The 25,910-nt window shown below is 43.5% G+C and overlaps 1 long non-coding RNA gene across 1 annotated transcript; it reads right to left on the bottom strand.

Moving 5' to 3' along the window:
• Positions 1-5,313: 5,313 nt before the first annotated feature.
• LOC120638186 lies at positions 5,314-8,203 on the bottom strand. Its single transcript, XR_005659707.1, has 2 exons — positions 8,101-8,203; positions 5,314-6,374 (listed from the first exon to the last, which is right to left on the bottom strand). It is a non-coding gene; the product is annotated as an uncharacterized LOC120638186 (long non-coding RNA).
• Between the last annotated feature and the right edge of the window lie 17,707 nt (positions 8,204-25,910).

The following is a 25,910-nucleotide window of genomic DNA, read 5'->3' as shown; positions in this document are numbered from 1 at the left end:
GTCTGCATGAGACAGAAACTCTTTCTTCATTAGCCATAAAGCATTCAATTGCCAGTCTCCCTCCTACAATCTAGTCCACACACCTCTCTCCTCTAACTCGGTCTCCATAACTCGATCTTGTCTAGCTCAACTCTGACCCCTCCACTACTTCCTTATTTGGGCCTGGAATGTCCTCCTTCTTCAAATCAGACACATGATGACTCATCCCACTTCACACAAAAAGCCATCAACGTCTTACACAAGCTATATCTCCTTCAAGAGGTCTTGCTGAACTAAGGCCTTACATCCTCTACCCCCACTCCCTTCTGCATTGCCCTCATTTACTCCCTTTTATTCACCCGTCCCTCAGCCCCACAGCACTCATCTGTAATTTATTAATTTATATCAATATCTGTTTCCCTCTCCAGACTGTAAGCTCCCGGAGGGACGGGATTTGCCTATCAATTTTGCTGTACTGTTATGTTGTTATAGGACACTCTCCCAAGCTCTTAGTTAATTGCTATGCCATTTCTCCTTTTTTTCAGCACGTGCAGAGTGGTAGATGATGTGCTCAGTTCGATGGGAAATGTCTAATACCAGTCCATTTCAGTTCACTTATTCCTAGGTTGTCAAACTCCAATCAGTTCATTTCATTCTTGATTGTTTCCAGCTGTCCCTGGTTCATATTCCACATATTCCATGTTTCGATACTAAGCATATTTCTGCAGTGTTGGATACTTCAGTTCTCTCATGGCAACATCAGCAACCAGAGGGCCCTAAAGCTTTATTCCAGCGATTGTCACAAACACCCATGGTGCTCTGAATCATTGTCTGCTTTCCTCCAGTAGTTCGTTGAGTGCCTTCCATCCTGAGGGACTCATCTTCAAGCACTATATCCGTAGTGTTTCTGGTATGTGTATCCATAGCCTTTTCTTGGTATAAATATAGAAGCAGTTTACCCTTGTCTTCTTCCACGCAATTAAAACCTGAGACACTGTCGTTGCCTTTGATCTACATTTTGATCAATTGATCATCTGCCTTTGACTCTTTTCCATGCTGCTGCTGCCCGGAACAGGTGAGTCAGCTTTGTCTAATATTTCAAGCTTAGACCTTTCCGTTATGGGTAACCCTAGAGAGAGAGAATATCTCTCAGTGACATAGCTCTAAGCTTCATTGACCTACTCAAACTCTCTGCACCCAATAAGCGCTCAGTAAATATGATTGGCTAATTGATTGATAGTTAAAACCTCTCCCTCTAGGCTATGAACTCATTGTGGGCAGGGAACATGTCTACCGATCCTTTTGACTGTACTCTCTCAATCGCTTAATAGAGGGCTCTGCATTCAGTAAGCACTCAACGCATATGATTGAATGAGTGACTTACAACTAAGTACAAAGCATTTTCTTAAGAATGACTTCCTAGATTTATAGTCCAGAGGAGATATCAGGTGGTATGTGTGGATATTAACGTCTACTTATCCCTTTATATTGTAGGCTCCTTGGGAGCTGGGAATGTGTCTTCCACCTCTATTGTGTTGTACTCTCCCAAGCACTTTATAAAGGGCTCTGCACACATTCTAGTTTTCAATAGATTCCAGTGATAGAATGACTTCAAAACTCGAGACAAACTTTACATTTCTAAGTATTGAAATCACTTGAAATGTAAAAATAAACAGTGGAAAACTTACTGGGTATTTGAACTGAAACTGTCTGATGGGCTATTCAAATACTTGGATTGGGATCTCGGTTTAAAATATACTCCTGTTCTACCCACATTTTAGAAGATATTGTCCTATCATATTTTCTATTACATTCAATATATTATATATGTAATGATATGGGCCAGGAGGTTGGGCAGATGTTTGATGAAGGAAAAGACTAAACTGGTAACTCTGATGAGCAATACCTGGCCACAGAATATTGATCAGTCCAAATTTGGGTCTGAACCCCATGGTGCATGGAGAAGTCCATATTAGATTGAAGATAACTTACCAAATGTTTAGGAGGGACACTAGCTATTGATTTTCCTTGGATCTTCTGTTATTCTCCCCCGCAACTCTCTACAAGCATTCAGATTGTCCCGATACTAGAGCAACTAAAAATGTCATTCTTATGAATTACCAGTTGCCTAAGGAATGGCTATTTCATTTTAAGTAAGAAATCCTGTAATCATTATTGCAGATCCCTGGTGCTTCCTGCATTGTGATGAAATATCATTGAAGATTGGTTTCCAAATTAGTCTGGTACTTCCATGTACTGTAAAAAGAATTTGTTGGAATATTTTTTTACATCTCTTGGCTTGGAATACTTCACATCTCCCAAACACAGTATTGTTACTTGACTTGACACACTTGCTTTCGATTCATCTATAGTTACATTGAAAACTCATGAAGACAGCTTTCAGATGTTTGTTTAGGAAGACCTTCTATCACACTCGAGACCATCGTGGAGCAATATCATGGTGAGGTAAGCCCTAACCACTTACATGTTTTACAAAGGTTCTAAAACGAGTGGGCCAATTTTCCTCTAATAAAATGTTAATCCACTGAAGTCCTTCAAGAAGACCCCATAACGCAGCCCTTGGTAAGGCCTCCAGAACGTCTCCACAGACTTCCAATTAAAAAGTCGCTGTACCTTCGGGGCAGGTGCCGTTGTCAGAAAAGAGAGATGTTGGACTCTACGGAAGTCTCCGGAACTGAGACCGACAACGATTGTGCACATGCTTTCCACTGAAACCAAAGCATTTGTGGTTGAATGTGGAGCTGATCCCCACGGTGGAGGGGGTGATGGAGAGGAAAACCGTTCTGGGCTGCCACAGCCAGGTCTCTCCTGGCTCCTTGGTAGGTTTTGTTGCTGTTTGTGATCTGCCTAATCACTCGTCAAACAGGAGCGTGGAAAGCACCATGGGAGGGGATGGAGCTCGTGGAGAGCTGCTGACGTTATTACTGTTGCCACAAGCCTTTGAGTGTGTAAGGAGATGCATGTGCACTAAGCGGGGAGTCCTTTTCCTTCCCCTCAAAGCGGGGAAGGCGCTAGTACAGAGCTGCCTCAATTTGGGCTACTTTCTTGCCTTGAGGGGAGGACAAAGATGCCCTCCCACCACATATAAACAGGTCTCCTTTCTAGCCCTCACTGCCCAGCAGCAGGGGGGTAACAACAGCAGTTACTAACGGAGGTGCGGGTAGGGGGCGGGCACCAGATTTATGCCAGATTGCATCACACGCCTCACTGGCTGGGGAAATTGCCCCCCGGAGTGGGGCTTGTTCACGACACGGTGGACACCGGGCCAGATCCAGATTGCATCATATGACAGAGCAGGTGAGGCAGCACTGTGTTGGTCTACAGTTGATCTACAGTCTACTCTTGGCCTCAAGATTGGTAGAATTGACTTGATGACCAGATAACATCATAAACCATTCAAGTCTCTCATGCAAATTGTATCCCCGTGGCTGACTCCATACAAATCACCATCACTACATTTTATAATGTAATCTAATGACATTCCCAGGATTAATAAATTTCGTTGGATTTGCTTTGACATGCCATCATTGAGTATGAAAAAAATAATGATGGTGATGATGATGATGATGATGATAATGACGACAACAGTGATAATGCCTATGGAATTTGCTAAGGGCTTTACTATGTGCCAAGCACTGAACTACATTCTGGGGTAGATATGAGATCACCAGGCCCCATACCATGCTTGCAGTCCAAGTAACAGGCCCACGAGGTATCAAATCTTCAACTATCATCTCTATGCAGATGACACCCAAATCTACATCTTCTCCCCTGTTCTCTCCTTCTCCCTCCAGGCTTGTGTCTCCTCGTTCTTTTGGGAGCATCTCCACCTGGATGTCTGCCAACTAAATCTCAACAGGTCTAAGACTGAGCCCCTTATCTTCCCTCCCAAACCCTGTCCTCTCCCTGACTTCCCTGACACTGTGGATGGCACTACCATCCTTCCCATCTCTCAGGACCAAAAACCTGGTGTCATCCTTGACTCTGCTCTCTCATTCACCCCACACATGCAGTCTGTCACCAAGAGCTGTTGGTCTCACCTTCACAAAATCGCCAAGATCCACCCTCTCCATCCAAACTGCTACCTTGCTGGTACAAGCTCTCATAAAATCGGACTGGATTATTGTGTCAGCCTTGTCTTAGATCTCCCATCCTCCTGTCTCTTCCCGCTCCAGTTTATTCTTCAATCCGCTGCCCGGATCGTCTTCGTAAGAAACGCTCTGGGCATGTCACTCCCCTCCTCAAAAAGCCCCAGTGGTTGCCTTTCAACCTTCGCATGAAACAAAAACTACTCACTCTTGGCTTCAAAGTTCTCCATCACCTTGCCCTCTCCTACCTCACCTCCCTTCTCTCTTTCTATGGCCCATCCCCTACACTCCACTCCTCTGCCGCTCACCTCCTCACGGTCCCCCATTTGTGCTTGTCCCGCCGTCTCCACCTGGCCCACGTCCTACCGCTGTCCTGCAATGCCCTCCCTCTTCATACCCACCAAACGAGCTCTCTTCCCCTCTTCAAAGCCCTACTGAGAACTCACCTCCTCCAGGAGGCCTTCCCAGACTGAACCCCTCTTTCCCTCCGCTCCTTCTCCCCTCCACATTCCCCCCTCTCACGCGCTCCTCCCTTTCCCCACCCCCTTCCCTCAGCACTGTGCATATTCATATACACTATTTATTACTCTTTTAATTTTGTTAATGATGTGTATATCTCTATGATTCCAATAATCTGGAAGATGTCTGCTTGTTTTGTTTCGTTCTGTTTCACTTTGCTGTCTGTCTCCCCCATTTAGACTGTGAGCCCCTATTGGTCACGGATTGTCTCTATTTTTTGTCGAATTGTACATTCCAAGCGCTTAGTACAGTGCTCTGCACATAGGAAGCGCTCAATAAATACTATTGAATTAATGAATGCTTGAGTGAATGAATGAATAAATCCCCATTTTGCAGATGAGGGAAGTGAGGCACAGAGAAGTTAAGGATACCTACCAGGTATGTAGTGGAGCCGGGATTAGAAGCCAGGTCCCCTGACTCCCAGGCCCGTGCTTTTTACACTAAATGTTTCCTGATTCGTTTGCTCTTTTAGTCTCTTCAGCTCTGTTCTGTAACCCTCCTAAATTAATTTTAGAAATGTGCACAAAATGGACCCTAACTACATCAGAGCTTTTTGGGCTTCTTTTGGATCTGGCAAATGCCAAGCCAATGATCAGTGACCTTAACCGAGGCCTTACACCAGAGTTGGTAAACACGTGCCCTGCCTTTCATTCACGCCTTTTTTCACTGATCTGTGGTTATTTATGCTAAAATAAGGACCCAAATGTAAAATCGACCGAGATTTTATTGGCACCACATAGGCTTTTTCACTGTTTAAGTTGAAAAAATATTCACCAAATACCAAAACATTAGTCATTTTTACAATGTTAGTAATATTTAAGCGAAAGTACACAGTTCAGATGTGAATATACATAAGACATTCTTTTGTTTACACCGGCGGACCCTATTATAGAGATTCAAGCATTTCATTAACTACCTATTTAAAACTTCAGGTTTAGGAACTTGAAAGTTTTTAAAGCACAGCAACAACTGACAATTCCCTTAGCTAATGGTTACAGTTATATCATATTACTTAGGTACAAGTTCTTTCTTCTCAGAGCATTCAAAATTACACAAACTGAAGACAAATGAGGAAACTTCCCATCTTTTACTCTTTCTGTTAAAGAGAGAAAGAATAGTCATGACCACATTCTTTTAGTGATAACATTCACGTTTGGGAAAAAAAAATCTGGTGTGATGAAATATTTCCAAGGTTTTTCCCATTTAATGAAAGAAAATCCTCACTACCAAGCAATTGTTCATCTTAAGATGAATTGCCTGGGTAAACCAAAAAGGATTGACGATATTACTTACACTGTCCAATCTTATCTTGCTTTGTAGTGCAAGAAATTCTTTTTTAATTTCATTTAGTGATTTTATTAAAAGGACTTCATTTCTCTTTTCCATTTCTTCATTAACCTAAAAATAAGGACATTTTCCCCTGTAAATGTAAATCTTTGTAAAACTTTAACAAGTCACACAGTCATAACTTGGTAACTAACTAGCATAACCAACCCAATGCTCAAGTCGTGATCATAAATTACCCATTTTGCTAAGCAATTCTAGGAATTTTACACTTTGAAAAAGATATGAACCACACTCTCAAATGAAGGAATAAAGCAGCTTTTTTACATGCTCTCTTTCTGTCTCTCTCCCTCCTTCATTTATCCGGTCCCTTCCTTCCTTCCTCCCTCCCTCCCTCCCATACCACCTTTCTTCTTCCCTTCATTTTTCTTTTTTTTCAGTTAGAATCTCCTGTCAAAAATGAGACCAGACAACTGAGACAACCTAAAAAAAAAAAAAGAAAAAACGGCTTAGAAGCACCTGGGTTTGGAGTACTCTTTCAGGTTCCCAGGGCTATAGCAGGAACCAATGTGAAGTCCCACTGACTTGGCGACTGATTAGCATTTTTTCCCAGGGAGTCGATCTCAGTAAACTGTTGGAGAAAGGACTCGGCCACTCCCTCATACTATTGGAAGACTTTACTCCCTTTATTTGTGAGAGTTTCATCCCAAATGAATCTCATGCAACGTGAAATCCAGGAGTAAAGTTTCCAGCTTATCTATAGGTAAGCTGCTCTAGAAATTTAGTATGACAGAGGAGTAAAGGTCTCTCTGGATGTTGCTCCTTTAGATTCAATTGTAGATCCAATTGAATCCAGGCTCCCCCATCCACAAATTCTTCCTGGACTCATTCATTCATTCATTCATTCATTCATTCAATAGTATTTATTGAGCGCTTACTATGTGCAGAGCACTGTACTAGGCACTTGGAATGCACAAATCGGCATCCTGGAGTATCCTGGAGTCCATCCAAAGAAGAGAATCTGGACCCGTGAGATTCTTTTCAATCATGGTTTGTTTTTTTAAGTGGTATGTGTCATTTGCTACTTTTGTACAGTATTTGTTGAGTGTTTCCTTTGTGCCAGGTATTGTACTGAGAGCTGGGAAAGAGCTAAGCTCATCAGGTCGGACCCAGTCCATTGTTCTCATGGGGCTCACAGTCTTAATCTTTATTTTACAGGTGAGGTAACTGAGTCAAAGAGAAGTTAAGTGACACATAGGTCACAGAGGCTCAAAAGAATATGTAAGTGGCAGATCTGGAATTAGAACCCATGGCCCTCTGAATCCTAGGCCCAAGCTTTATCCAATGGGTTATTCAAAATGAGTCCATAAATAAGTTATGGACCATCTGGAGAGTAAAGAGAGAAGCATGTGTGTGTACAGTTGTGTGTGGTTGCGTGTGAATAATAATAATGATAATAATTTTGGTTTTTGTTAAGTGCTTACTGTGTGCCAAGCACTGTTGTAAGTGCTGAGTAGATACAAGGTAATCAGGTTGTCCCACGTAGGGCTAACAGTCTTAATCCACATTTTCCAAATAAGGGCACTGAGGCACAGAGAAGTTAAGTAAATTGCCCAAAGTCACACAGCTGATAAGTGGCAGAGCTGGGACGAAAAACCACAACCTCTGACTTCCATGCCTGGGCTCTTTCCACTGAGCCACGTTGCTTCTCTAAGCAGGTTGTGAGGTGGGGGTAGGGGGTGGAATGGAGATGGGCATTCCCAGAGCTCACCTGCAATTTGGAAGAACCAAATGGATAGAGAAGCAGTATTGCTCCAAATTCTTGCAGAGGCATGAACTAATTTTCCCCACTGGCCTCATGGGAAGGTTAGAGCCTATTACTGTTGTACATCACTTGCCACTTGTGGTATTTGACATTAACCAGGATTTCCATCCCCAAATCCACCATGAATGAGCTTCCGGAGCCACTGAAGGAGGACCCGGACTGTTCCGCTGAATCCTAATTGCTCTCTATTCCTCGCGTTCTCCTCAAGAACATATTGAAGGCTTCTATTCTCCCTCGTTCTTGCACTCCTGTTGCTGCTGTCACTCTAGGGCTGAAGTCTAGACATCTCCTGAAAAACCTAGAAGTTAACAGGTCCCAGATGATTTCGCTTCCCATGTCCAGGACTCTGCAGGAAGTCCACTGGCAAAGAACTCCCTCCCATACCTGAAGCTCCCCGGTTCCCCGTGTCTCCGCATCTTCTGGAGCTTGACCTTCAGCCCCTACTGCAGGCAGGCCACCGGATCTGACATTTCAAAGGTTTTTCCTAGTTCTTAACAAGATAACAAATGAAAACAAATCCAGTTCCAAACACTTTTCCCTGGGTCCCCCTCTCCCTCACCTCCCCCCACCCCTCCCCCCCACGCACACCTGTGGGAAGGAGCTTCATGCTTCCAGAATCCTGGCTGCTGGTCTCTGTGGCCTGCAGAAAATTTTTCCAAGCCCTTCCTGTGCTCTGTATGTCCAGATTCCTCAGCACTATTTTCCCCATGCCATATCTCCCATGTCCTTTTCCTCCTCACCTGGTCCTATTAGTTCCTCCTCAATCTTTCTCTCTGATTGGTTCATTTTGACTTCAAGGTGGACCACCACAAAGTGAGTCACCGTTGGCTTCCTGCTCTCTCTCCCATATCTGGGGGCCAAGGGAACTCTTCATTCCATTAATTCATTCACTCAATCATATTTATTAAGCCTTTCCTATGCGCAAAGCACTGTATTAGGTGCTTGGGAATGTACAGTACAAGAATAAAGAGTGACAATCCCTGCCCAAAATGAGTTCACAGTCTATGGAGGGGAGAGAGGGAAGACAGTCATCAGTAGGAATAAGCAGACAGCAATATAAATAAATTAAATTCCAGATACATACCTAATTGCTTTGGGACGAGGAGAGGGTGAAGAGCAAAGGGAGCAAGTCAGGATGACCCAGAAGAGCGTGGGAGATGAGGAAAATTGGGGTTTAGTCAGGGAAGGTCTCTTGGAGTAGATGTGTCTTCAGAAAGCTTTGAAGGAAGGTGGGGGTGGGTGTAAGGGTAGGGGGGAGAGTCATTTTCTGGCGTATTTGAGGAGCGAAAAGTGAGGAAGGACGGGGGCCAAGGGTTTGCAGCGAGACCGGTGAGATTGAAGCTCAGTGAAAAGATTAGCAGCAGAAGAGTGAAGTGCGGGCTCGGTTGTAGGAGAGAAGTGAGGTGAGGTAGGAGGAGGAGAAGTGATGGAATGCTCTAAAGCCAATACTGAGGAGTGTTTGTTTGATAGGGAGGTGGACAGGCAGCCACTGAAGATTTTTGAGGAGGAGGGTGAGGTATCTCGAATGTTTCTAAATACTATTGAATGAATGAATAATAGTGGCAGTCAAGTGAAGTATGAACTGGAGAGGCGAGAGGCAGGCAGTTGGGAGGTCAACATGGAGGCTGGTAAAGTAATACAGGCGGGTTAGAATGAGTGATTGTATTAACGTGGTAGCAGTTTGGAAGGAGGGAAAAGGGAGGATTTTAGCGATGCTGTGAAAGTGAGACCGACATGATTTGGTGATGGTATGAATAAGTAAGTTGACTGAGAGAGCGATTAAAGATAACGCCAAGGTTATGGGCTTGTGAGAAGGGAAAGATGGTGGTACCATCTACAGTGACAGAAAAGTCTGGAAAAGGATAGGGTTTTCATAGGAAGACAAGTAGCTCTCTTTGGACATGGCACTATGGTGACATGTTACCTCTGCAAATGACAATGGCACTAATACGATTCACCATACCTTTGAAAATTGGTCACATATCTGTTGAATTGTATTCAGTCTTTGGCTCTGAATCAATCTTAATTGCTGGTAAACTTTTTGTCGTTCATAAAACAGCTTCTAAAATAGAAAAGTCAAAGTAACTGTGATGTATTCTCTTGCTTTGGAAAAGTGAAAATTCGAGAAATTTATCTATTTTTTTCATTTGTCATACACTAATTTAGTAATCCCCTGAATAAGCAACCAAGTTAAGACCCAGTTCTCCTAAAACACACAGAATGTGTTCTTACAGAATTTCATGATAATATAACTTGGGTTGCTGAACCCACCATACCCAAGGCTGAGCCATTCGCCAGTGTACACATTTAGCTTCCATAAGTGACTGCACTGTGGCTTGCAGACAAGTTTGCATTGTCAGAAAAAGCCTGTGGTTAAATTCTCGCCCAAACACGTAGTAGAATCTCTTGTAGTGGCAGAACAATTCATTCAATAATATTTATTGAGCGCTTACTATGTGCAGAGCACTGTACTAAGGGCTTGGAATATACAAATCGGTAACAGGTAGAGAGAGTCCCTGCCCTTTGACGGGCTTACAGACTAACTGGGGGAGACGGACAGACAAGAACAATAGCAATAAATAGAATCAAGGGGATGAACATCTCATTAAAACAATAGCAAATAAATAGAAACAAGGCTATGTACATTTCATTAACAAAATAAATAGGGTAATGAAAATATATGCAGTTGACCGGACGAGTGCAATGCTGAGGGGATGGGAAGGGAGAGGGGGAGGAGCAGAGGGAAATGGGGGGAAAAGAGGGTTTAGCCGCGGAGAGGTGAAGGGGGTTAGAGGGAGTAGAGGGAAAAGGGAAGGTCAGTCTGGGAAGGCCTCTTGGAGGAGGTGAGCTTTAAGTAGGGTTTTGAAGAGGGGAAGAGAATTAGTTTGGCGGAGTTGAGGAGGGAGGTCATTCCAGGACTGCGGAAGGACGTGGCCCAGGGGTCGACGGCGGGATAGGCGAGAACGGGGGACAGTGAGGAGGTGGGCGGCAGAGGAGCGGAGCGTGCGGGGTGGGCAGTGGAAAGAGATAAGGGAGGAGAGGTAGGAGGGGACAAGGTGGTGGAGAGCCTTGAAGCCTAGAGCGAGAAGTTTTTGCTTTGTGCGGAGGTTGATAGGCAACCAATGGAGGTTTTTAAGAAGAGGAGTGACATGCCCCAGGGCGTTTCTGCAGGAAGATGAGCGGGGCAACGGAATGAAGAATAGACTGGAGCGGGGAGAGAGAGGAGGAAGGGAGATCAGAGAGCAGGCTGACACAGTAATCTAGCCGGGATATTATGAGAGCCTGTAACAGTAAAATAGCCGTTTGGGTGGAGAGGAAAAGGCAGATCTTGGCGATACTATAAAGGTGAGACCGGCAGATTTTGGTGACAGATCGGAGGTGTGGGGTGAACGGGAGTGCCGGGTCAAAGATGACACCGAGGTTGCGGGCCTTAGAGACGGGAAGGATGGTTGTAATGTCCACAGTGATAGGGAAGTCAGGGAGAGGACAAGCCTTGGGAGGGAAGAGGAGAAGCTCAGTTTTCGCCATGTTGAGTTTTAGGTGGTGGGCAGACATCCAGGTAGAGACGTCTTGGAGGCAGGAGGAGATACGAGTCTGAAGGGCGGTGGAGAGGAAAGGGGCAGAGATGCAGATCTGTGTGTCATCTTCATAGAGATGAGAGTTAAAGCCGTGAGAGCGAATGAGTGTACCGAGGGAGTGAGTGTAGATGGAGAACAGAAGAGGGCCAAGAACTGACCCTTGAGGAACCCCAACAGTTAGAGGATAGGAGGGGGAGGAGGAGCCTACGAAGGAGACCGAGAATGACCGGATGGAGAGATAAGAGGAGAACCAGGAGAGGATGGAATCTTTGAAGCCAAGGTGAGATAAGGTGTGAAGGAGAAGGGGATGGTCGACAGTGTCAAAGGCAGCTGAGAGGTCAAGGAGGATTAGAATACAGTGGGAGCCATTGGATTTGGCAAGAAGGAGGTCATGGGTGATCTTAGAGAGAGCAGTCTCGGTAGAGTGGAGGGGATGGAAGCCAGATTGGAGGAGGTCCAGGGGAGAATGGGAGTTAAGGAATTCTAAGCAGCAAGTGTAGACAACTCGTTCTAGGATCTTGCAAAGCAAGGGAAGTAAGGAGAGAGGGTGGTAACTGAAAGGGGAAATGGGGTCGAGAGAGGGTTTTTTTAGGATGGGGGAGACATAGTCATGTTTGAAGGCAGAGGAGAAGAAGCCATTGGAGAGTGAGTGGTTAAAGAGGGATTTTATAAGGTGAGTGGGTTTTATAAGGTAGAGGGGGTGGCACTTGCGAGGAGGGAGGAGATCTCTGAGGATACTGCAGGGAAGGATGGAAAAGTAAGGGAAAGGGTTTGGGGGAGAGAGGCAGGAGGGGAAGGGGTGGCTTTGGGGAGTTCAGACCTGATTGTGTTAATTTTCGTGATGAGGTAGGTGGCCAGATCACTGGGGGGGGTGAGGGATGGGGGAGGGGGAGGAATAGGGGGCCTAAGGAGAGAGGTCCAGAATAATTGGCGGGGGTGATGGGCATGGGTGTCGATGAGGGAGGAGAAGTTTTGCTTGGCGGAGGAGAGGGCAGAGTTAAGGCAGGAAAGGATATATTTGAAATGGATAAGCTCGGCCAGGTGCTTGGACCTTCGCCAGCAGCGCTCGTTACCCCGAGCACAGGAGCGTAGGAGGCGGATAGAGGCAGTGATGCAGGGTTGTGGGTTAGTGGAGCGAGAGTGGCGGAGGGAAAGGAGAGCGAGACAGTTGTGTTAAAGATAGAAGTTAAGGAGGGGATAGCAGGCAGGTGGCAGAGGAATCACCGGGTACATCCATGTGGATGTTGAGGTCCCCGAGGATCAGAGTGGGGAGAGAGAAGGAGAGAAGGAAGGTGAGAGAGGGGTCTGTCTAGGTGGTTGAAGAAGTTGGAGGTGGGACCAGGAGGGCGGTTGATGACAGCAACAAGTATCTGGAGGGGGTGCAAGAGGTGAATGATGTGGGCTTCAAAGGAGGGGAAGGAGAAGGAAGGGGGAGGAGATTTCAACCACTTTTCAACCACTTACTCATCTCCATATCCATTTCTACTTACTCATCTCCATATCCCTTTTTTTTTCCTCTTCTGTCTGAGAGTCATTTGTGACTGCCTTGCTGATTAGATCATAAGCTCATGGAGGGTAGGGTTAGTGTCTTCCAACACTACGAGGCTTTCCCAAGTCCTTCATTCAGTGCTCCATCATTCATTCATTAATAAAAGGAAAAAAACTGATCTAAGGAGCATAAGGTTTCCTTTTTAACAACTGGATTTAATGTTTAGGCCTTACGTCATAACCGGAAAGCTGAAAAATGATATAAATTGTGGAAATCTCCCCAAACTCTTCCCTGATAAATTCAATGATCTTTGAATTTAACAGACAATAACAACAGCTGTGAAGTAAAATACTTCAGAGGGTGAGAAGATGGTAGCACTATGAAATCAAAAGAAAAAACTAAGCAAGCAAGCTTTGGATCTCGCTTTCCCGCAGCATTCAGAAGAGTAAACCAAAAGGAAAACACCAAATTTATAGTTATTCTGAAAAGCAGAGCTTCATTCCTCCCTAATATCTCCTTTTGCCCCTGTTTGTTTTTGCACTTAGGTCCCCAGTCCCACTGCAATGCAGAGGCTGTGGGTCACCACGGTATCCTCACCTCAGGGAGCAACCCTCCTCCCTGCCCTATGTCTCTGAACTGCCCACATGATTTGGGGGAAACACCAAGCTATTTTAACATGCCAAAAGAAAAGGAAAGGAAAAGAAGAGAAACGAAAGATACTATAGGAAGCAACCGGAAAGAATGCAGAGCTCATGAGCACAAATTCAATGGCACATTTACACCTCAGATCAAAGAGCGTAAATACAATTAACGTACTCATTCCCACCTTTGATTTCTCTCTCAGTGTCGAGTACAGTTAGTAATAATAATGAATACTATTCCTTCTCCTCCTACTCTTCCTCCTCCTACTCTTCCTCCTTCTCCTCCTCCTCCTACCATTATCACTATTACTAAACCCACTATTAGTCCCACCACCACCACCATTACTACTACTACTACTACTACTACTACTACTGCTACTGCTACTGCTACTACTACTGCTGCTGCTGCTTCCACAACCACATTTCAGAAGTGTTCCTGATGATGGCTTTTGATGGCAGGTCATTGTATAACCTTCATGTCTTAACCTCAGTAGGGATAAAAAGTCTATCCATAATGTAGAAAGGGTTGTCAGAGTAACCACTTTACTCGACATGTTCAATGACTGCAAATAATTTCAGGTCACAGATAACTGTTTTAATATTCCTCCTGAACGTTTAAGATGAATTTCTTTTGGCATGTTAAAATGCAAAAAAAAAAAAAAAATCCCAAAACCCAACAGAACAACCTTGGGGAAAAGAACCTATAAACTGAAGATCGTCTTTATTCAACTTGAGAAGAACGAAATATTCGATGTACAAAACCTGAAATGAGATCCAAGAATTTCTAATCACCTCTTGATTTCTAATTGTCAGTCAATCTTCAACCATGTTTATATTACATAAGCATTAGACCATAATTATCCCCGAAGGAGTCTGTCCTTAATCATAAAACTATTCCATGTTTTCACAACCAGGGGTAACATCACTAGAGGTGTTAACCCACAGAATATCCTTGAAAGATTAAGCCTGAGGTAAAATTATTTCTTTAAAAAATATCAGGACTTGAAAAATAAGAAAGGTTAAATAGAACTATTGGCATAAATCAAGACAAATATTTGGCCAGAGGAACAGGGAGGGGTAAAGTTTGATTTACTAAGTTTATTTAATAAAAATATTGAAAATCCATACATAAAATAGCAATATCCAGATTGTAGTTTTCCTGGATGACCAAGTCATGGCCTTGAAAGTCTCTACTGAAGGAGAATGACTGAGTGGCAAAGAGCATGGCCTGGAAGTCAGAGGACTCTGGGTTCTAACCCTGGCTCTGGCACTTGCCTGCCATCCAACCCTGGGACAAGTCACTTAACTTCTCTGAGCTTCAGTTTCCTCATTTGTCAGATGGGTGTCCAAAACCTCTTCTCCTTTCCCTTTGATCTGGTAGCTCCATGCAGGACGGGAGTAGTGTCAGATCTCATTACCTTATATCTACCCCATCATTTAGTGCAGTGCTTAGCACATAGTAAGGGCTTAACACATGTCACAACCTTTATTATTGTTTCTTCAATCCCAGCTCTTTCAGATTCATATCAATTACATCAGGCTACTCCAAACTTTCCCTCTCCAACTCTCTTCCCATATGCGGTTTTCCCATTCCAAGCATTAACAAACACCCAACTCCATTTGGCTGCTGCAGGACCCATGCTTGGGTCATGTGCAGAAGGCCAATGGACCACCATTACTGTCATCAGATGGTCACGAAAAACTGGCAGGCCTTCGATCTGAGCTGGAGAAAGCCAGAGATCATAGGCCTACAAGGTTTCTGATCCCCCTGCTAAAGGAAAATGACCGGAGACTCTGGCATTTGACATTTGCCCTAAGGTTAACCACTAAGTTCAAGCTCAGTAAGTACCATAGCTCCTTCAAAATGTCCTAGGATCACATAATTGAAGATGTATCAGGTAAATAGGGAGGCGGCACGGTGTAGTGGATAGTGTAGAGGCCTGGGCATGGATGGTTCTAATCCCTAGCTCTGCCCCTTGACTGCTCTGTGATCTTGGGCAAAGTCATTTCACTTTCTGGGCCTCCCTGACCTCATCTGTAAAATGAGGCTTGAGGCAGTGATCCCCACCTGGGAAAGGGACTGTGTTTATCCGTATTTGTTTCTTATCCACCCCAGGGCTTAGCACAGTGCCTGGCACAAAATCAGCATTCAACAGACATTGAACTCCATCCCCAGACCCCCTATCCTCTTTCACCTCACCCCCGACCCACAACCCAATCCCTTGCCCTCTTTCATCTAGCTGCCTACTTTATTAAAAAAATTGACCCCAACTGGGGTGAGCTCTCTATAATCACCTCTACCCCTCCCCAGTCCCTTTCCCTGCCGGGCCCTCTTCAAGTCTCCTACCCTTCCCAGCAGTTTCTCTACAGGTCATCTTCTGCCTCCTCTCAAAACTCACCCCCTCTAGATGCACAGCGGACCCCATTCCATCATAGTATATCAAAACTCTCGCCCCCTTCCTTCTCCCCTCCATAACAGCCATCTTCAACCATTCACTTGCCAATAGCTTCTTCCCCACTGCTTTCAAACGTGCCCTTGAAACCACTATCTTAAAAAAAAAAAAGAATCTCCCTGACCTCTCGGCTCCGCCCAGTTATCGCCTCTTCGCCCTCCTACCATTCCTCTCCAAAATCTTTGAGCGAGTTGTCTGCACATGCTGCCTCAAATTTCTCTGCTCTAATTTTCTCCTTGACACCCTCCAATCTGATTTACATCTCCTTCACTACACAAAAACTGCCCTCTCAAAGCTCACCAATGATCTCCTCCCTGCTAAGTCCAACAGCCTCTTCTCCACCCAAAGCCTCCTCCCCCTTTCAGCTGCCTTGGACACTGTGGACTAAGCCATTCTCCTGGAAACATTATCCTACCTTAGTTTCACTGACTCTGTCCTCTCCTGGTTCTTTTGTTATCTCCCTGGATGCCCATTCTCCATCTCCTTTCTGGGCTCTTCCTCAGCCTCTCACCCCTTAACTCTCGGGGTCCTTCCACGTTCCATTCTGAGTCCCCTTTCTATTCTCCATCTACACCCACTCCCTTGGAGAACTCACTGGTTCCCGTGGCTTCAGGTACTACTTCTACTGCAGATGATGGCCCCCAAATTTACATTTCCAACCCTGATCTCTCTCCTCCTCCCTACTTTCTCATCATCTCCTGCCTTCAAGGCAGGATGTCTTCTCTACCTGGATGCCTTCCTATCAGCTCAAGCTTAACATGCCCAAAACAGCTCCTAATCTTCCCAACCAAACCTTTTTTTCCCCATGATTCACCCATCACTTTAGATGGCACCACCATCCTTCCCGTCCCATAAGCCGGTTACCTTGGCTTTATCCTTGTTCAACCCACATATTCGTTCCTTCCTTCCTTCTTTCAATCGTATTTACTGAGCTCTTACTGTGTGCAGAGCACTATACTAGGCACTTGGAATGTGCAACCTGGCATATTCAATCCATCACCAAATCCTGTCGGTTCCACCTTCATGTCATCGCTAAAATCCGCCCTTTCCTCTCCATCCACACTGTAACCACGTTAATACAATCGCTCATCCTATCCAGCCTGGATTACTGCAAAAGCTTCATTTCTCCCCAATCTTGCCCTTACTACACTTTGCTGCCCAGATCATTTTTCTACAGAAACTTTCCCGTCATGTCACAACGCTCCTTAAAAAGCTCCACTGGTTGCTCATCCATCTGTGCATCAAACAAAAACTCCTCTCTACTGCCTTTAAAGAACTCTATCTCCTTACCCACACCCACCACATTACGCTTCCCTCCTTCAAACCAGCTCGCACACTTTGCACTTGTAAATTGCTAACCTTCACAATGGGCCTCAATCTCACCTGCCTTACCACTGACCTTTGGCTCATGTCCTGCCTCTGGCTTGGAATGCTCTCCCTAATCGATTTGGAAGACAAACACTCTCTCCAACTTCAAAGTCATATTGAAGGCATATTTCCTCCAAGATGACTTTCCAGATGAAGCCCCACTTTTGTCATCTCCCACGCCCTCTCCGTCACCCTGAATTGCTCCCTTTGCTCTCCCCCACTTCCAAACTTATGTACCTATCTGGAATTTTACTTACTTGTATAGATGTCTATCTTCCCACCTCTAGACTGTGAGTTCCTTGTGGGCAGGGAATGTCACTGTTCATTGTAGTACAGTGCAATCCCAAGCACTTGGTACAGTGCTCTGCACACATGAAGCACTCAATAAATATGACTGGCTGAATGAATGAAATATTGCAATTGTTAATACCAGTTTCTTTATTATTAGTATCATAAATAATGAGGTACAAGGAAAGATGGGATGAAAAGGTACCCAGTTTGTTCCTTGGTCCTTCATCAGGCTAGAAAATATAAACCCTGGTGCTGAGCTGTTGCCTGTGTTTTTCAAGTCCGGATTCATTTTAAATATAGAATATTCAAATATTCGTTTTTAAAGAGATAAAATATGATACCTACACCTAATTTTTCTTTGTATTCTTCAGTTTTCTTAATATCCTTATCCCATTGCTTAAATATTGTGAAAAAGTGCTGGGAATAGTCTTTTTGGATCATATTCCTGAAAAGGCAAAATAACTAGAGGCCATTATCATCCATGGGAAACAGACATTCCTGACAGAAAATGTAAAATTGGCTGTAGCCAGTTCTCCTTCAATACCAATTTCAATTAAATAGTATGAACAGAAGATTATTGAAGACTGAAGAATTGGGAATGTTCTTTGTGTGTCTTGGGAGTGTGGACTAGTAGAATGATCATGGGACAGGTAGTTAAGAGACCTAGAGTCTGGTTACAGCTGTGCCTCTGGCTTGCTGGGTGACAATGAGCAAATCATTTAACTTTCCAGAACTCAGTCTCCTTTTCTATACAAGGTAGGTTGGATGTATTGTGAGCCCCATGCAGTACAGGGGCAGTTTTTCACCTGCCAATCTTATATCAACCATGGAACCTAATTCATTGTAAGTACTTGATAAATGTCACAATAAAAAAAGAATAGTAACATGATTCTAAACCTGGAGCCCATAGAGACTGTGCGTGTGAAGAAACAGTTCTGTTTATCTGTGCAATGGGCCGGGGACCGGGGGTGGCGGGGGGGAGGAGGCAGAGGCACTGATCAAAGCATGAGTTTCATAATTTTTTTTTTCCCCATAGAATGAGGTTCCTGTAACATGAGACCACCAATCAGTAAATAAATCAATCATTTTTAATGAGCACTTACTCTGTGCAGAGCATGGTACTAAGCGCTTGGGAGTGTACAAAGTAGCATCCTTTCATTCAATCATATTTATTGAGCATTTACTGTATGGAGACCATGGTACTAAGCTCTTGGAAAGTACAATTGGGGAATGGTCAGAGACAATCCCTAACCAACAACGGGCTCACAGTCTGGAAGGGGGAGTTGATAGGCCTGGTCCTTGATCACAGGGAGCTTAAAGCCTAGTGGGGAAAGTCAGACATTAATGTAAATCAATGAATAAGCTACAGATATTTTCAAATGTGCTAACATGTGATAGGAGACCTCATTGTACCATTGAAAGAAGACTATCAAGCCAGCCCAGAAACTTAGGAAAGGAACTCTGATCATTTCTGTGATTCACTGTAATTACTTGCAATATTGATATTTTGGTATTTGACAAAATTTAACAGCCACTGTCAGTGTATAAATCAGAGATGACAACCATTCTGGCTAGTGAGCTATTCAGTGAATAGCTTGTTTGGACTTGTTTGGACTGGACACAGTAAAGAATGAGGAAGGGGGGAAAACTTTTAGAGACAGGAAACTGTAGTACCTCCACCCACAGCAGCCTTGGATTCCATCCCAGCCCCAGTGCAGTAAGCAAGCCCAACAATTCTGACAGTTGCTGGCTATGCTTGTAGCAGGCTTGAAGTCAGTTCAGAACTGCAGGGTAAGTCCACTTGTTTTTCCCCTTAATAAATGAACTGACCCATGGGTGAGTGCATCATTTGGGGTTGGAATGAGCCTCTAGGCTTTACTTGACCAATCCCATCATAAATTCTAACCACTGGACTTCAGCTTCTGTTACTATAAAAACATCAGTGTTGTGAATCTGGAAATACTCAATGGGCTGTGTTGCCAATTACCTCATTGACTTCCAGCGAGAATCGGGCTGAGAATATTTTGCATAGAAGTGAAAACACACACAAACGCAAACACACACAGACACACAGACACACAGATACACACACACGTTCCTCTGGAATGTTTGTAGGCATGAAGATGCAGTAGAAAACAGGATAAAACACAAACTAAATCCACCAAAAGAGAGGCATCCCATACAAGTCTTACCTCTGCTCTTCCGCCATTTGCCAAATCTGTTCAAGTTTCTGGGTAGTCACTTGGAGTAAAGCTTTAGTGTCCACTTCCAATCTTTTTCTCTTTGCACAAACAATCTTGCTAATATCAGCTACAGTGAAACAGTTATTAGTACCTCATATAGTGGTTGTTACATTCTATTACACGGAGGTTATGACACCCATTATAAATGAATCATCAATATTAGCATAGAGTGAATAAATGGGCACTGGCTCGACTGATTCGCAAAGCATGAACTTCCCATATCTGAACAGTTTTTTCAAAGAAAAGATTATTTCAGATGGATTGGAAATTGTTTTAACTTCAAGTATCTCTTTTCTAAAACTGGGACCAGTCTCTCATTTGTGATTTCCACTTCTCCCACCCTCTTCGACATTGCCCTTCTCCTTGGATTTGCTCCCTTTAGTCACCCCTCCCTCAGCCCCTCAGCACTTTATGTATATATCAGGAATTCATTTATTGATTGATATTGATGTCTGATTCTCCCTTTAGACTGTGATCTCGTTATGGACAGAGAACTTTTCTTACAACTCTATCATACTGTTATATTGAACTCTCCCAAGCACTTAGTTCAATGCTGTGCACACAGTAAGCCTTTAATTAGTATGACTGACTGATGGAGTGATTGGTTGTCACAAAAACAAGTTAGGTATAGTCCCAGACCAATATGGAACTCAAAATCTGACTTTGATCTAAGTTAATGAAGTTCAATGGGGACAAGAATCACCTAATGAAATACCTGACCACAGCTCAAGGTAAAGAAGAAGTAATCAATCACCAATCAATCAGTCTATCAGTGGAATTCATTGAGGGCTTACTCTGTGCAGAGCACTGTAGTAAGTCTTTAGGAGAAAACTATCAACCCAAATTAGCAGGCAAGTTAGCTACCTACAATGAGCTTTCAGTCTAGAGGGGAAAGCAGATTTATTTATTCATGTAAATTTATCATTTATTTTTATATATTTATCCACATAAATTTATGTTATATATTCTCAAAAAATATACATATAAATTAAACTCATTTATATAGTTTGTTATTTACTTATAGAATTAAATTAGTAATCTATAATATATCATTTAAAGACATTTACTTTAAGTGCTGTGGGATTGAGGGTGGGGTGAATTTCAAATGCCCAAAGATAAGAGGTTACTGATTAGGGACAGAGGCAAAGAAATTCCCAGTCATCCAGCCTTCCCACTGATCCATGGGATGCAGGAAAACATAGTTGACCACGAAGTCAAATCCTATATTCAGGAAGCACCCTTCTAGAGGTTTTCCGTTAATACAAACCTGTATGACAAGCAGGAGGCTACAGCAAGAACAGAATATGAAAGAACTGATTGGTTTCCCATTAGTAAGGGAGTAAGACAAGGACATAACTTCTCACCTTATCTAGTCATCCTTTAAACCAAATACCTAATGAGAGGAGCAACATTGGATGAAGAAGAATGGGGAGTAAAAATTGGAGGAAAGAATGTAAACAACCCTCATTATGCTGATGATACAACCCTACCTGCCAAAAGTGAAGAAGACTTGAACAGTTTTTTCACTGTTTAACTATAAAAGTTTTAACTAGTTAACTTTTAACTATAAAAGTTGCAGAACAGAGCAAAGAGATGGGCCTCTATATGAATGTCATGAAAACAAAGATCATGACTACTGGAAGTTTGAACACACTTGTGGTGGACGGAGAGGAGTTAGAAATACTTGACCATTTTTCTCTCCTGGGATCAATAATCAATAATCAAGGAAATAGTAGCCAGGAAATACACCAAAGATTAATGTTAGGAAGACTTGCTATGAAGACACTGGAAGAAGTCATGAAATGTGCTGATGTAACTACTGCCACAAAAATACAAATGGTCACCTCTATGGTATTTCCAGTGCCAATGTATGGATCGGGAATGCTGGACAGTGAAAAAGAGGATAGAAAGAATATCGATTCTTTTAAAATGTGGTGTTGGAGAAGGCTTCTGTGAATACCATGGACTGCCCAAAAGAGACACAAATGGCTTTTAGAACAAATTAAACCCAATTGATCTTTGGAAGGCCAAATGACTTGACTTAGGTTAGAATATTTGGGACACATCATTAAAAGGACTAATTCTCTGGAGAAGACACTAATGCTATGAAAAGTCTAGAGAAAACACGGAAGAGACAGGCCACAGCTAGATGGATAGAGACCATAACAATGATAACGGAAGAACCATTAGAAAGGTTGCGGTTTAAGGCAGCAAACAGGACGTTGTGGAGAAAGTATATCCATGGAGTCACTATGTATTGGAAAGGGCAGCAATTAATCATAATAATCATAATAATCGTATTGATAATAACCTTTCTAGATAGCCGTGCAGGTCCACCCCCAGACACACACTTAACCTCATGAATTCAGAAAAGACAAATGATTAAATCATATCTGTCTCTCATGACTTGGCCAGAATTCAATTCAAAACCTAAGAACACTTCAGTTTAAATCTGGACTTCTCAGTTCAATTGCTTCCATTGTAAAAGGCTAATTTCTCTCCTATGTATTTGTAAATACCAATTATTCTAATTTCAGAGGGTGCAGGAAACACAAAGTTGTCATTTTTGTATTTTTAAAAGGGGGTTTGTTAAGTGTTCATGATGTGAAAGGAACTGTACTTTGCGCTGAGGTAGTTACAAACTAAGCAGTTTGGACCCTTTCCCTGTCCCACATGGGATTCACGGGCTTAAGCCCCCTGTTTACAGATGAGGTAGCTCAAACTCAGAGAAGGGAAGGACCTTGCCCAAGGTCACCCAGCGGACAAGTGGCAGACCTGGAATTAGAACTCAGGTCCTTCTGATTCCCAGCCCCCTGCTCTATCCACTAGAGCACACCGCATCTCTGCTACACCACAGTGCTTGGCGTTTTTGCTTTCCTTAAATCAGGAGCCAGTTTTAACTTTCCTTTTAAATATTCATTACCATGTTCTAGTTTACTCCAAATTCTTCCTTGCTCCGTACTTTTCCACATCCCTTTTGTTTTTCACAAACTATCAGACACAGGGAGAACACTCAGAATTTGGTCTCTTGCTCACCAGATGAGTTTTAGAATCTTCCTAGTTTAGACAACCTTTGAGAAAAATTGTTAGGTGAATCCCTATACCTCTGGGCCTGGAAAGAGCATGGGCCTGGGAGTCAGAGGACATGGGTTCTAATCCCAGTTTCATCATGTGACTGCTGTGCAACTTTGGGCAAGTCACTTAACTTATCTCTGCCTCAGTTTTTCTTGTCTGCAAAATGGGCATTCAGATTCTGAGCCCCATGTGGGCCAGGAACTGTGCCCTACACGGTAAGTGCTTTACAAATACCACAAATTATTATCATCATCTTCACTGTCATTATCACTATTTTTCCTGTGTCACCACCCTCCCCAACCCCCTTCCATCTCTCCCTCCCCCACCACCCCTAAGGGGGAAGCAGGAGCAGATGCCTGGTTTTGTCCACATCTGACTATGTGGTAATCCACTATTTCTTTCTCAATCCCTCAAACCTGATGGAATGAGTTCAAGTGATTTATGGTGCCACCATCCTGGAGAATTAAGACTGTGACAATAGGCATTTATTTATTAATTTGATTTAGTTGGCATGAAATTCTGCCTGAGGGGAAATTGGCCAGCACTTATTCTGCTGGTGGCTTGCGAGACACGCTAAGGAAGAAATATTTTAGAGATAAAAAGATCATCATGAGTTAACTAAATACCTACCTATACATACCTCTGTCAAATAATCTGAGTACAGATTTCCCATGCTGACCCATCTGAAATCCCAATTGCCTTGATCACATCAACCTGTTAGCCACATCTGGAATGTACATATACACTTGCATTCATTTATTCCACTTTGGCCTAGATCTTTTATCAGTCATTCAAGCAACGGTATTAATTGAGCTCCTACTATGTGCAGAACCCTGTACTAAGGACCTGGGAGAGTACAAACTGCAACAAAATTAGGAAACATGATTTCTGCCCATAATGAGGTTACATTTGAGAGAGGCAGACAGACATTGAGATGAATAAATAAGCCATTTATAATGCAAAATTTAAAGACATGTTCATAAGTGTGGTGGTGGGGTGATGGGAGCCAGGGCATGGAGATTATCAATTCAACTATGCCCTGACTCTTACACCCATGGTATATAGAGAAGCAGCGTGGCTCAGTGGAAAGAGCATGGGCTTTGGAGTCAGAGGTCATGAGTTCGAATCCCAGCTCTGCCACTTGTCAGCTGTGTGACTGTGGGCAAGTCACTTAACTTCTCTGGGCCTCAGTTACCCCATCTGTAAAATGGTGATTAAGACTGTGAGCCCCATGTGGGACAACCTGATTCCCCCGTGTCTCCCCCAGTGCTTAGAACAGTGCTCTGCACATAGTAAGCGCTTAACAAATACCAACATTATTATTATTATTATTATATACTAAAAGCTGAGTTTGTTTTCTTTCAGGTCACCCATTGTTTTGTGCTGTTCTAATCTCCTCGCCTTCTTGACTTCCTCTGGTGATGCTTTCCAGTCCCCATTTCTTGAAACACTCTGAGGTTTTAGTTTTGCTTACATGACACTAATATGGCTCGCTACCTACCTTTTGATTACTTCTGGGTTTCATTTTCTGGTTCATATTCTGCCTCACTGTTTAACCAGTGGCACCTCGCAAGACCCGGTACTGATTCTACACCAGTTTCTTCTCACAGAGTTGATCTACATGGCTACATGACCTCTGTGAGGACAACTCACAGATCCAAGTACAACTAGGCAGAGGATTTGGGCCAAAAGAAGAGTGAAAGCTGGGAAATAAAAGCAGATAAATAGAGAAAGTAGGTGGAGACCATCAAAACCAATAGTAAGATTTTTGGTTTGACACCGAGGGAGATAGGCAATCACTGTAGGGGCTTGGGGAGGAGCTAGACCACTGTGTGCTGAATAACATTTGCAGAAGGCAATCTGGACAGCAGCCTGGGGTACAGTCAGGAAAGGGAGAGAGACTGCAGGCAGGGAGGAGACCAGAGAGACTGATATAGTAGTCTTATTATGATAAAAGGAATGTTTGAACCAGGTTTTTGGCTGATTGAATAGACAGGAAGGATGTAAGCGGTTAGTTGTATGTTAGAGGAGGATGCCAGTGGGAGTCACGAACGAACACCAAGAGTGCAGGTTTTACCTAATGGGAGGATGGTGGTGGTCACAACCGAGATGGGAGAGGTGGGAGAAAAGGAAAATGTAGAGTTAAGATTAGAAGTTCAGTTTGAGGTGTCTTTAGGCTATCCAAGTGGAGATATCCTGAAGACAGGAGGAATATATAAGATTGGTGAGAGGGCAGGAGTGGAGAGAGAAAAATAGAGGGAGAGAGACTTGGAATTCCTCTACCCAGAGGTGATTGCTCAAAGACTGTGAGTGGATGAGCTCCCCACAAGAGATTAGCTGTAAAGGGAAATAAATAATTTGGCCTAGGGGACCAAGTACCTAATTTCAAATTTTATTTTGCATTCTCAAATCCTTGTAAATGCTCCGTACATGACAGTCACCAGTAATTACTTATGGAAATGAGTTTCTAACGCCAATGCAAACTGTATGGCAGATTGGCTACCAAGGTATAGATATTTGAGTAACTGTGGTAGTGGTAGTACCAAGCTACTTAGAATACAGTGTTCTGCATAATGAATACTCAATATCACTGGTTGATCCATTCTTCGATGGGGTGTTTCACCAACCGCACCTTCCGGCCGCCGGCTTTCCTTCCCAAGCGCTTAATATAGTGCACTGCGAACAGTGAATTCTCAGCCACTGTCAATGATGAACTGTCAAGTGTTATTAGCTCTTCCTCTGAGATCTGTGGTACTCTCTCTTGCTGGACCCGGCATCTTACTCAATGCACTTCTCTTTGCTTATATTAGCTAATTAATAGTTTGCCTACAAACTAATTGTAACTGTTCAACCGCAGTTAATTCCCCTCTAGAGTGGTCCAGAATTGCTGGTACACTAATCAATCCATCAAATAGCATGAGGCAGAGCTGCAGGAGAGGGTTTCCAGTGCTTTAAACCATACTTTAGAAAGTTGCTCTCTTGTGATTTCCCAAGTCCCTTGAACTACCAAGGAAAAGCTTCTGGAATTTTACCCCATGGTGAAGGAAGCCATAGCA

This window comes from Ornithorhynchus anatinus, unplaced genomic scaffold (assembly GCF_004115215.2).
Source record: "Ornithorhynchus anatinus isolate Pmale09 unplaced genomic scaffold, mOrnAna1.pri.v4 scaffold_200_arrow_ctg1, whole genome shotgun sequence".
Lineage (NCBI taxonomy): Eukaryota > Metazoa > Chordata > Mammalia > Monotremata > Ornithorhynchidae > Ornithorhynchus > Ornithorhynchus anatinus.
The sequence above is the reverse complement of the archived record's forward strand: the minus strand, read 5'-3'. Positions and strand labels throughout refer to the sequence as shown.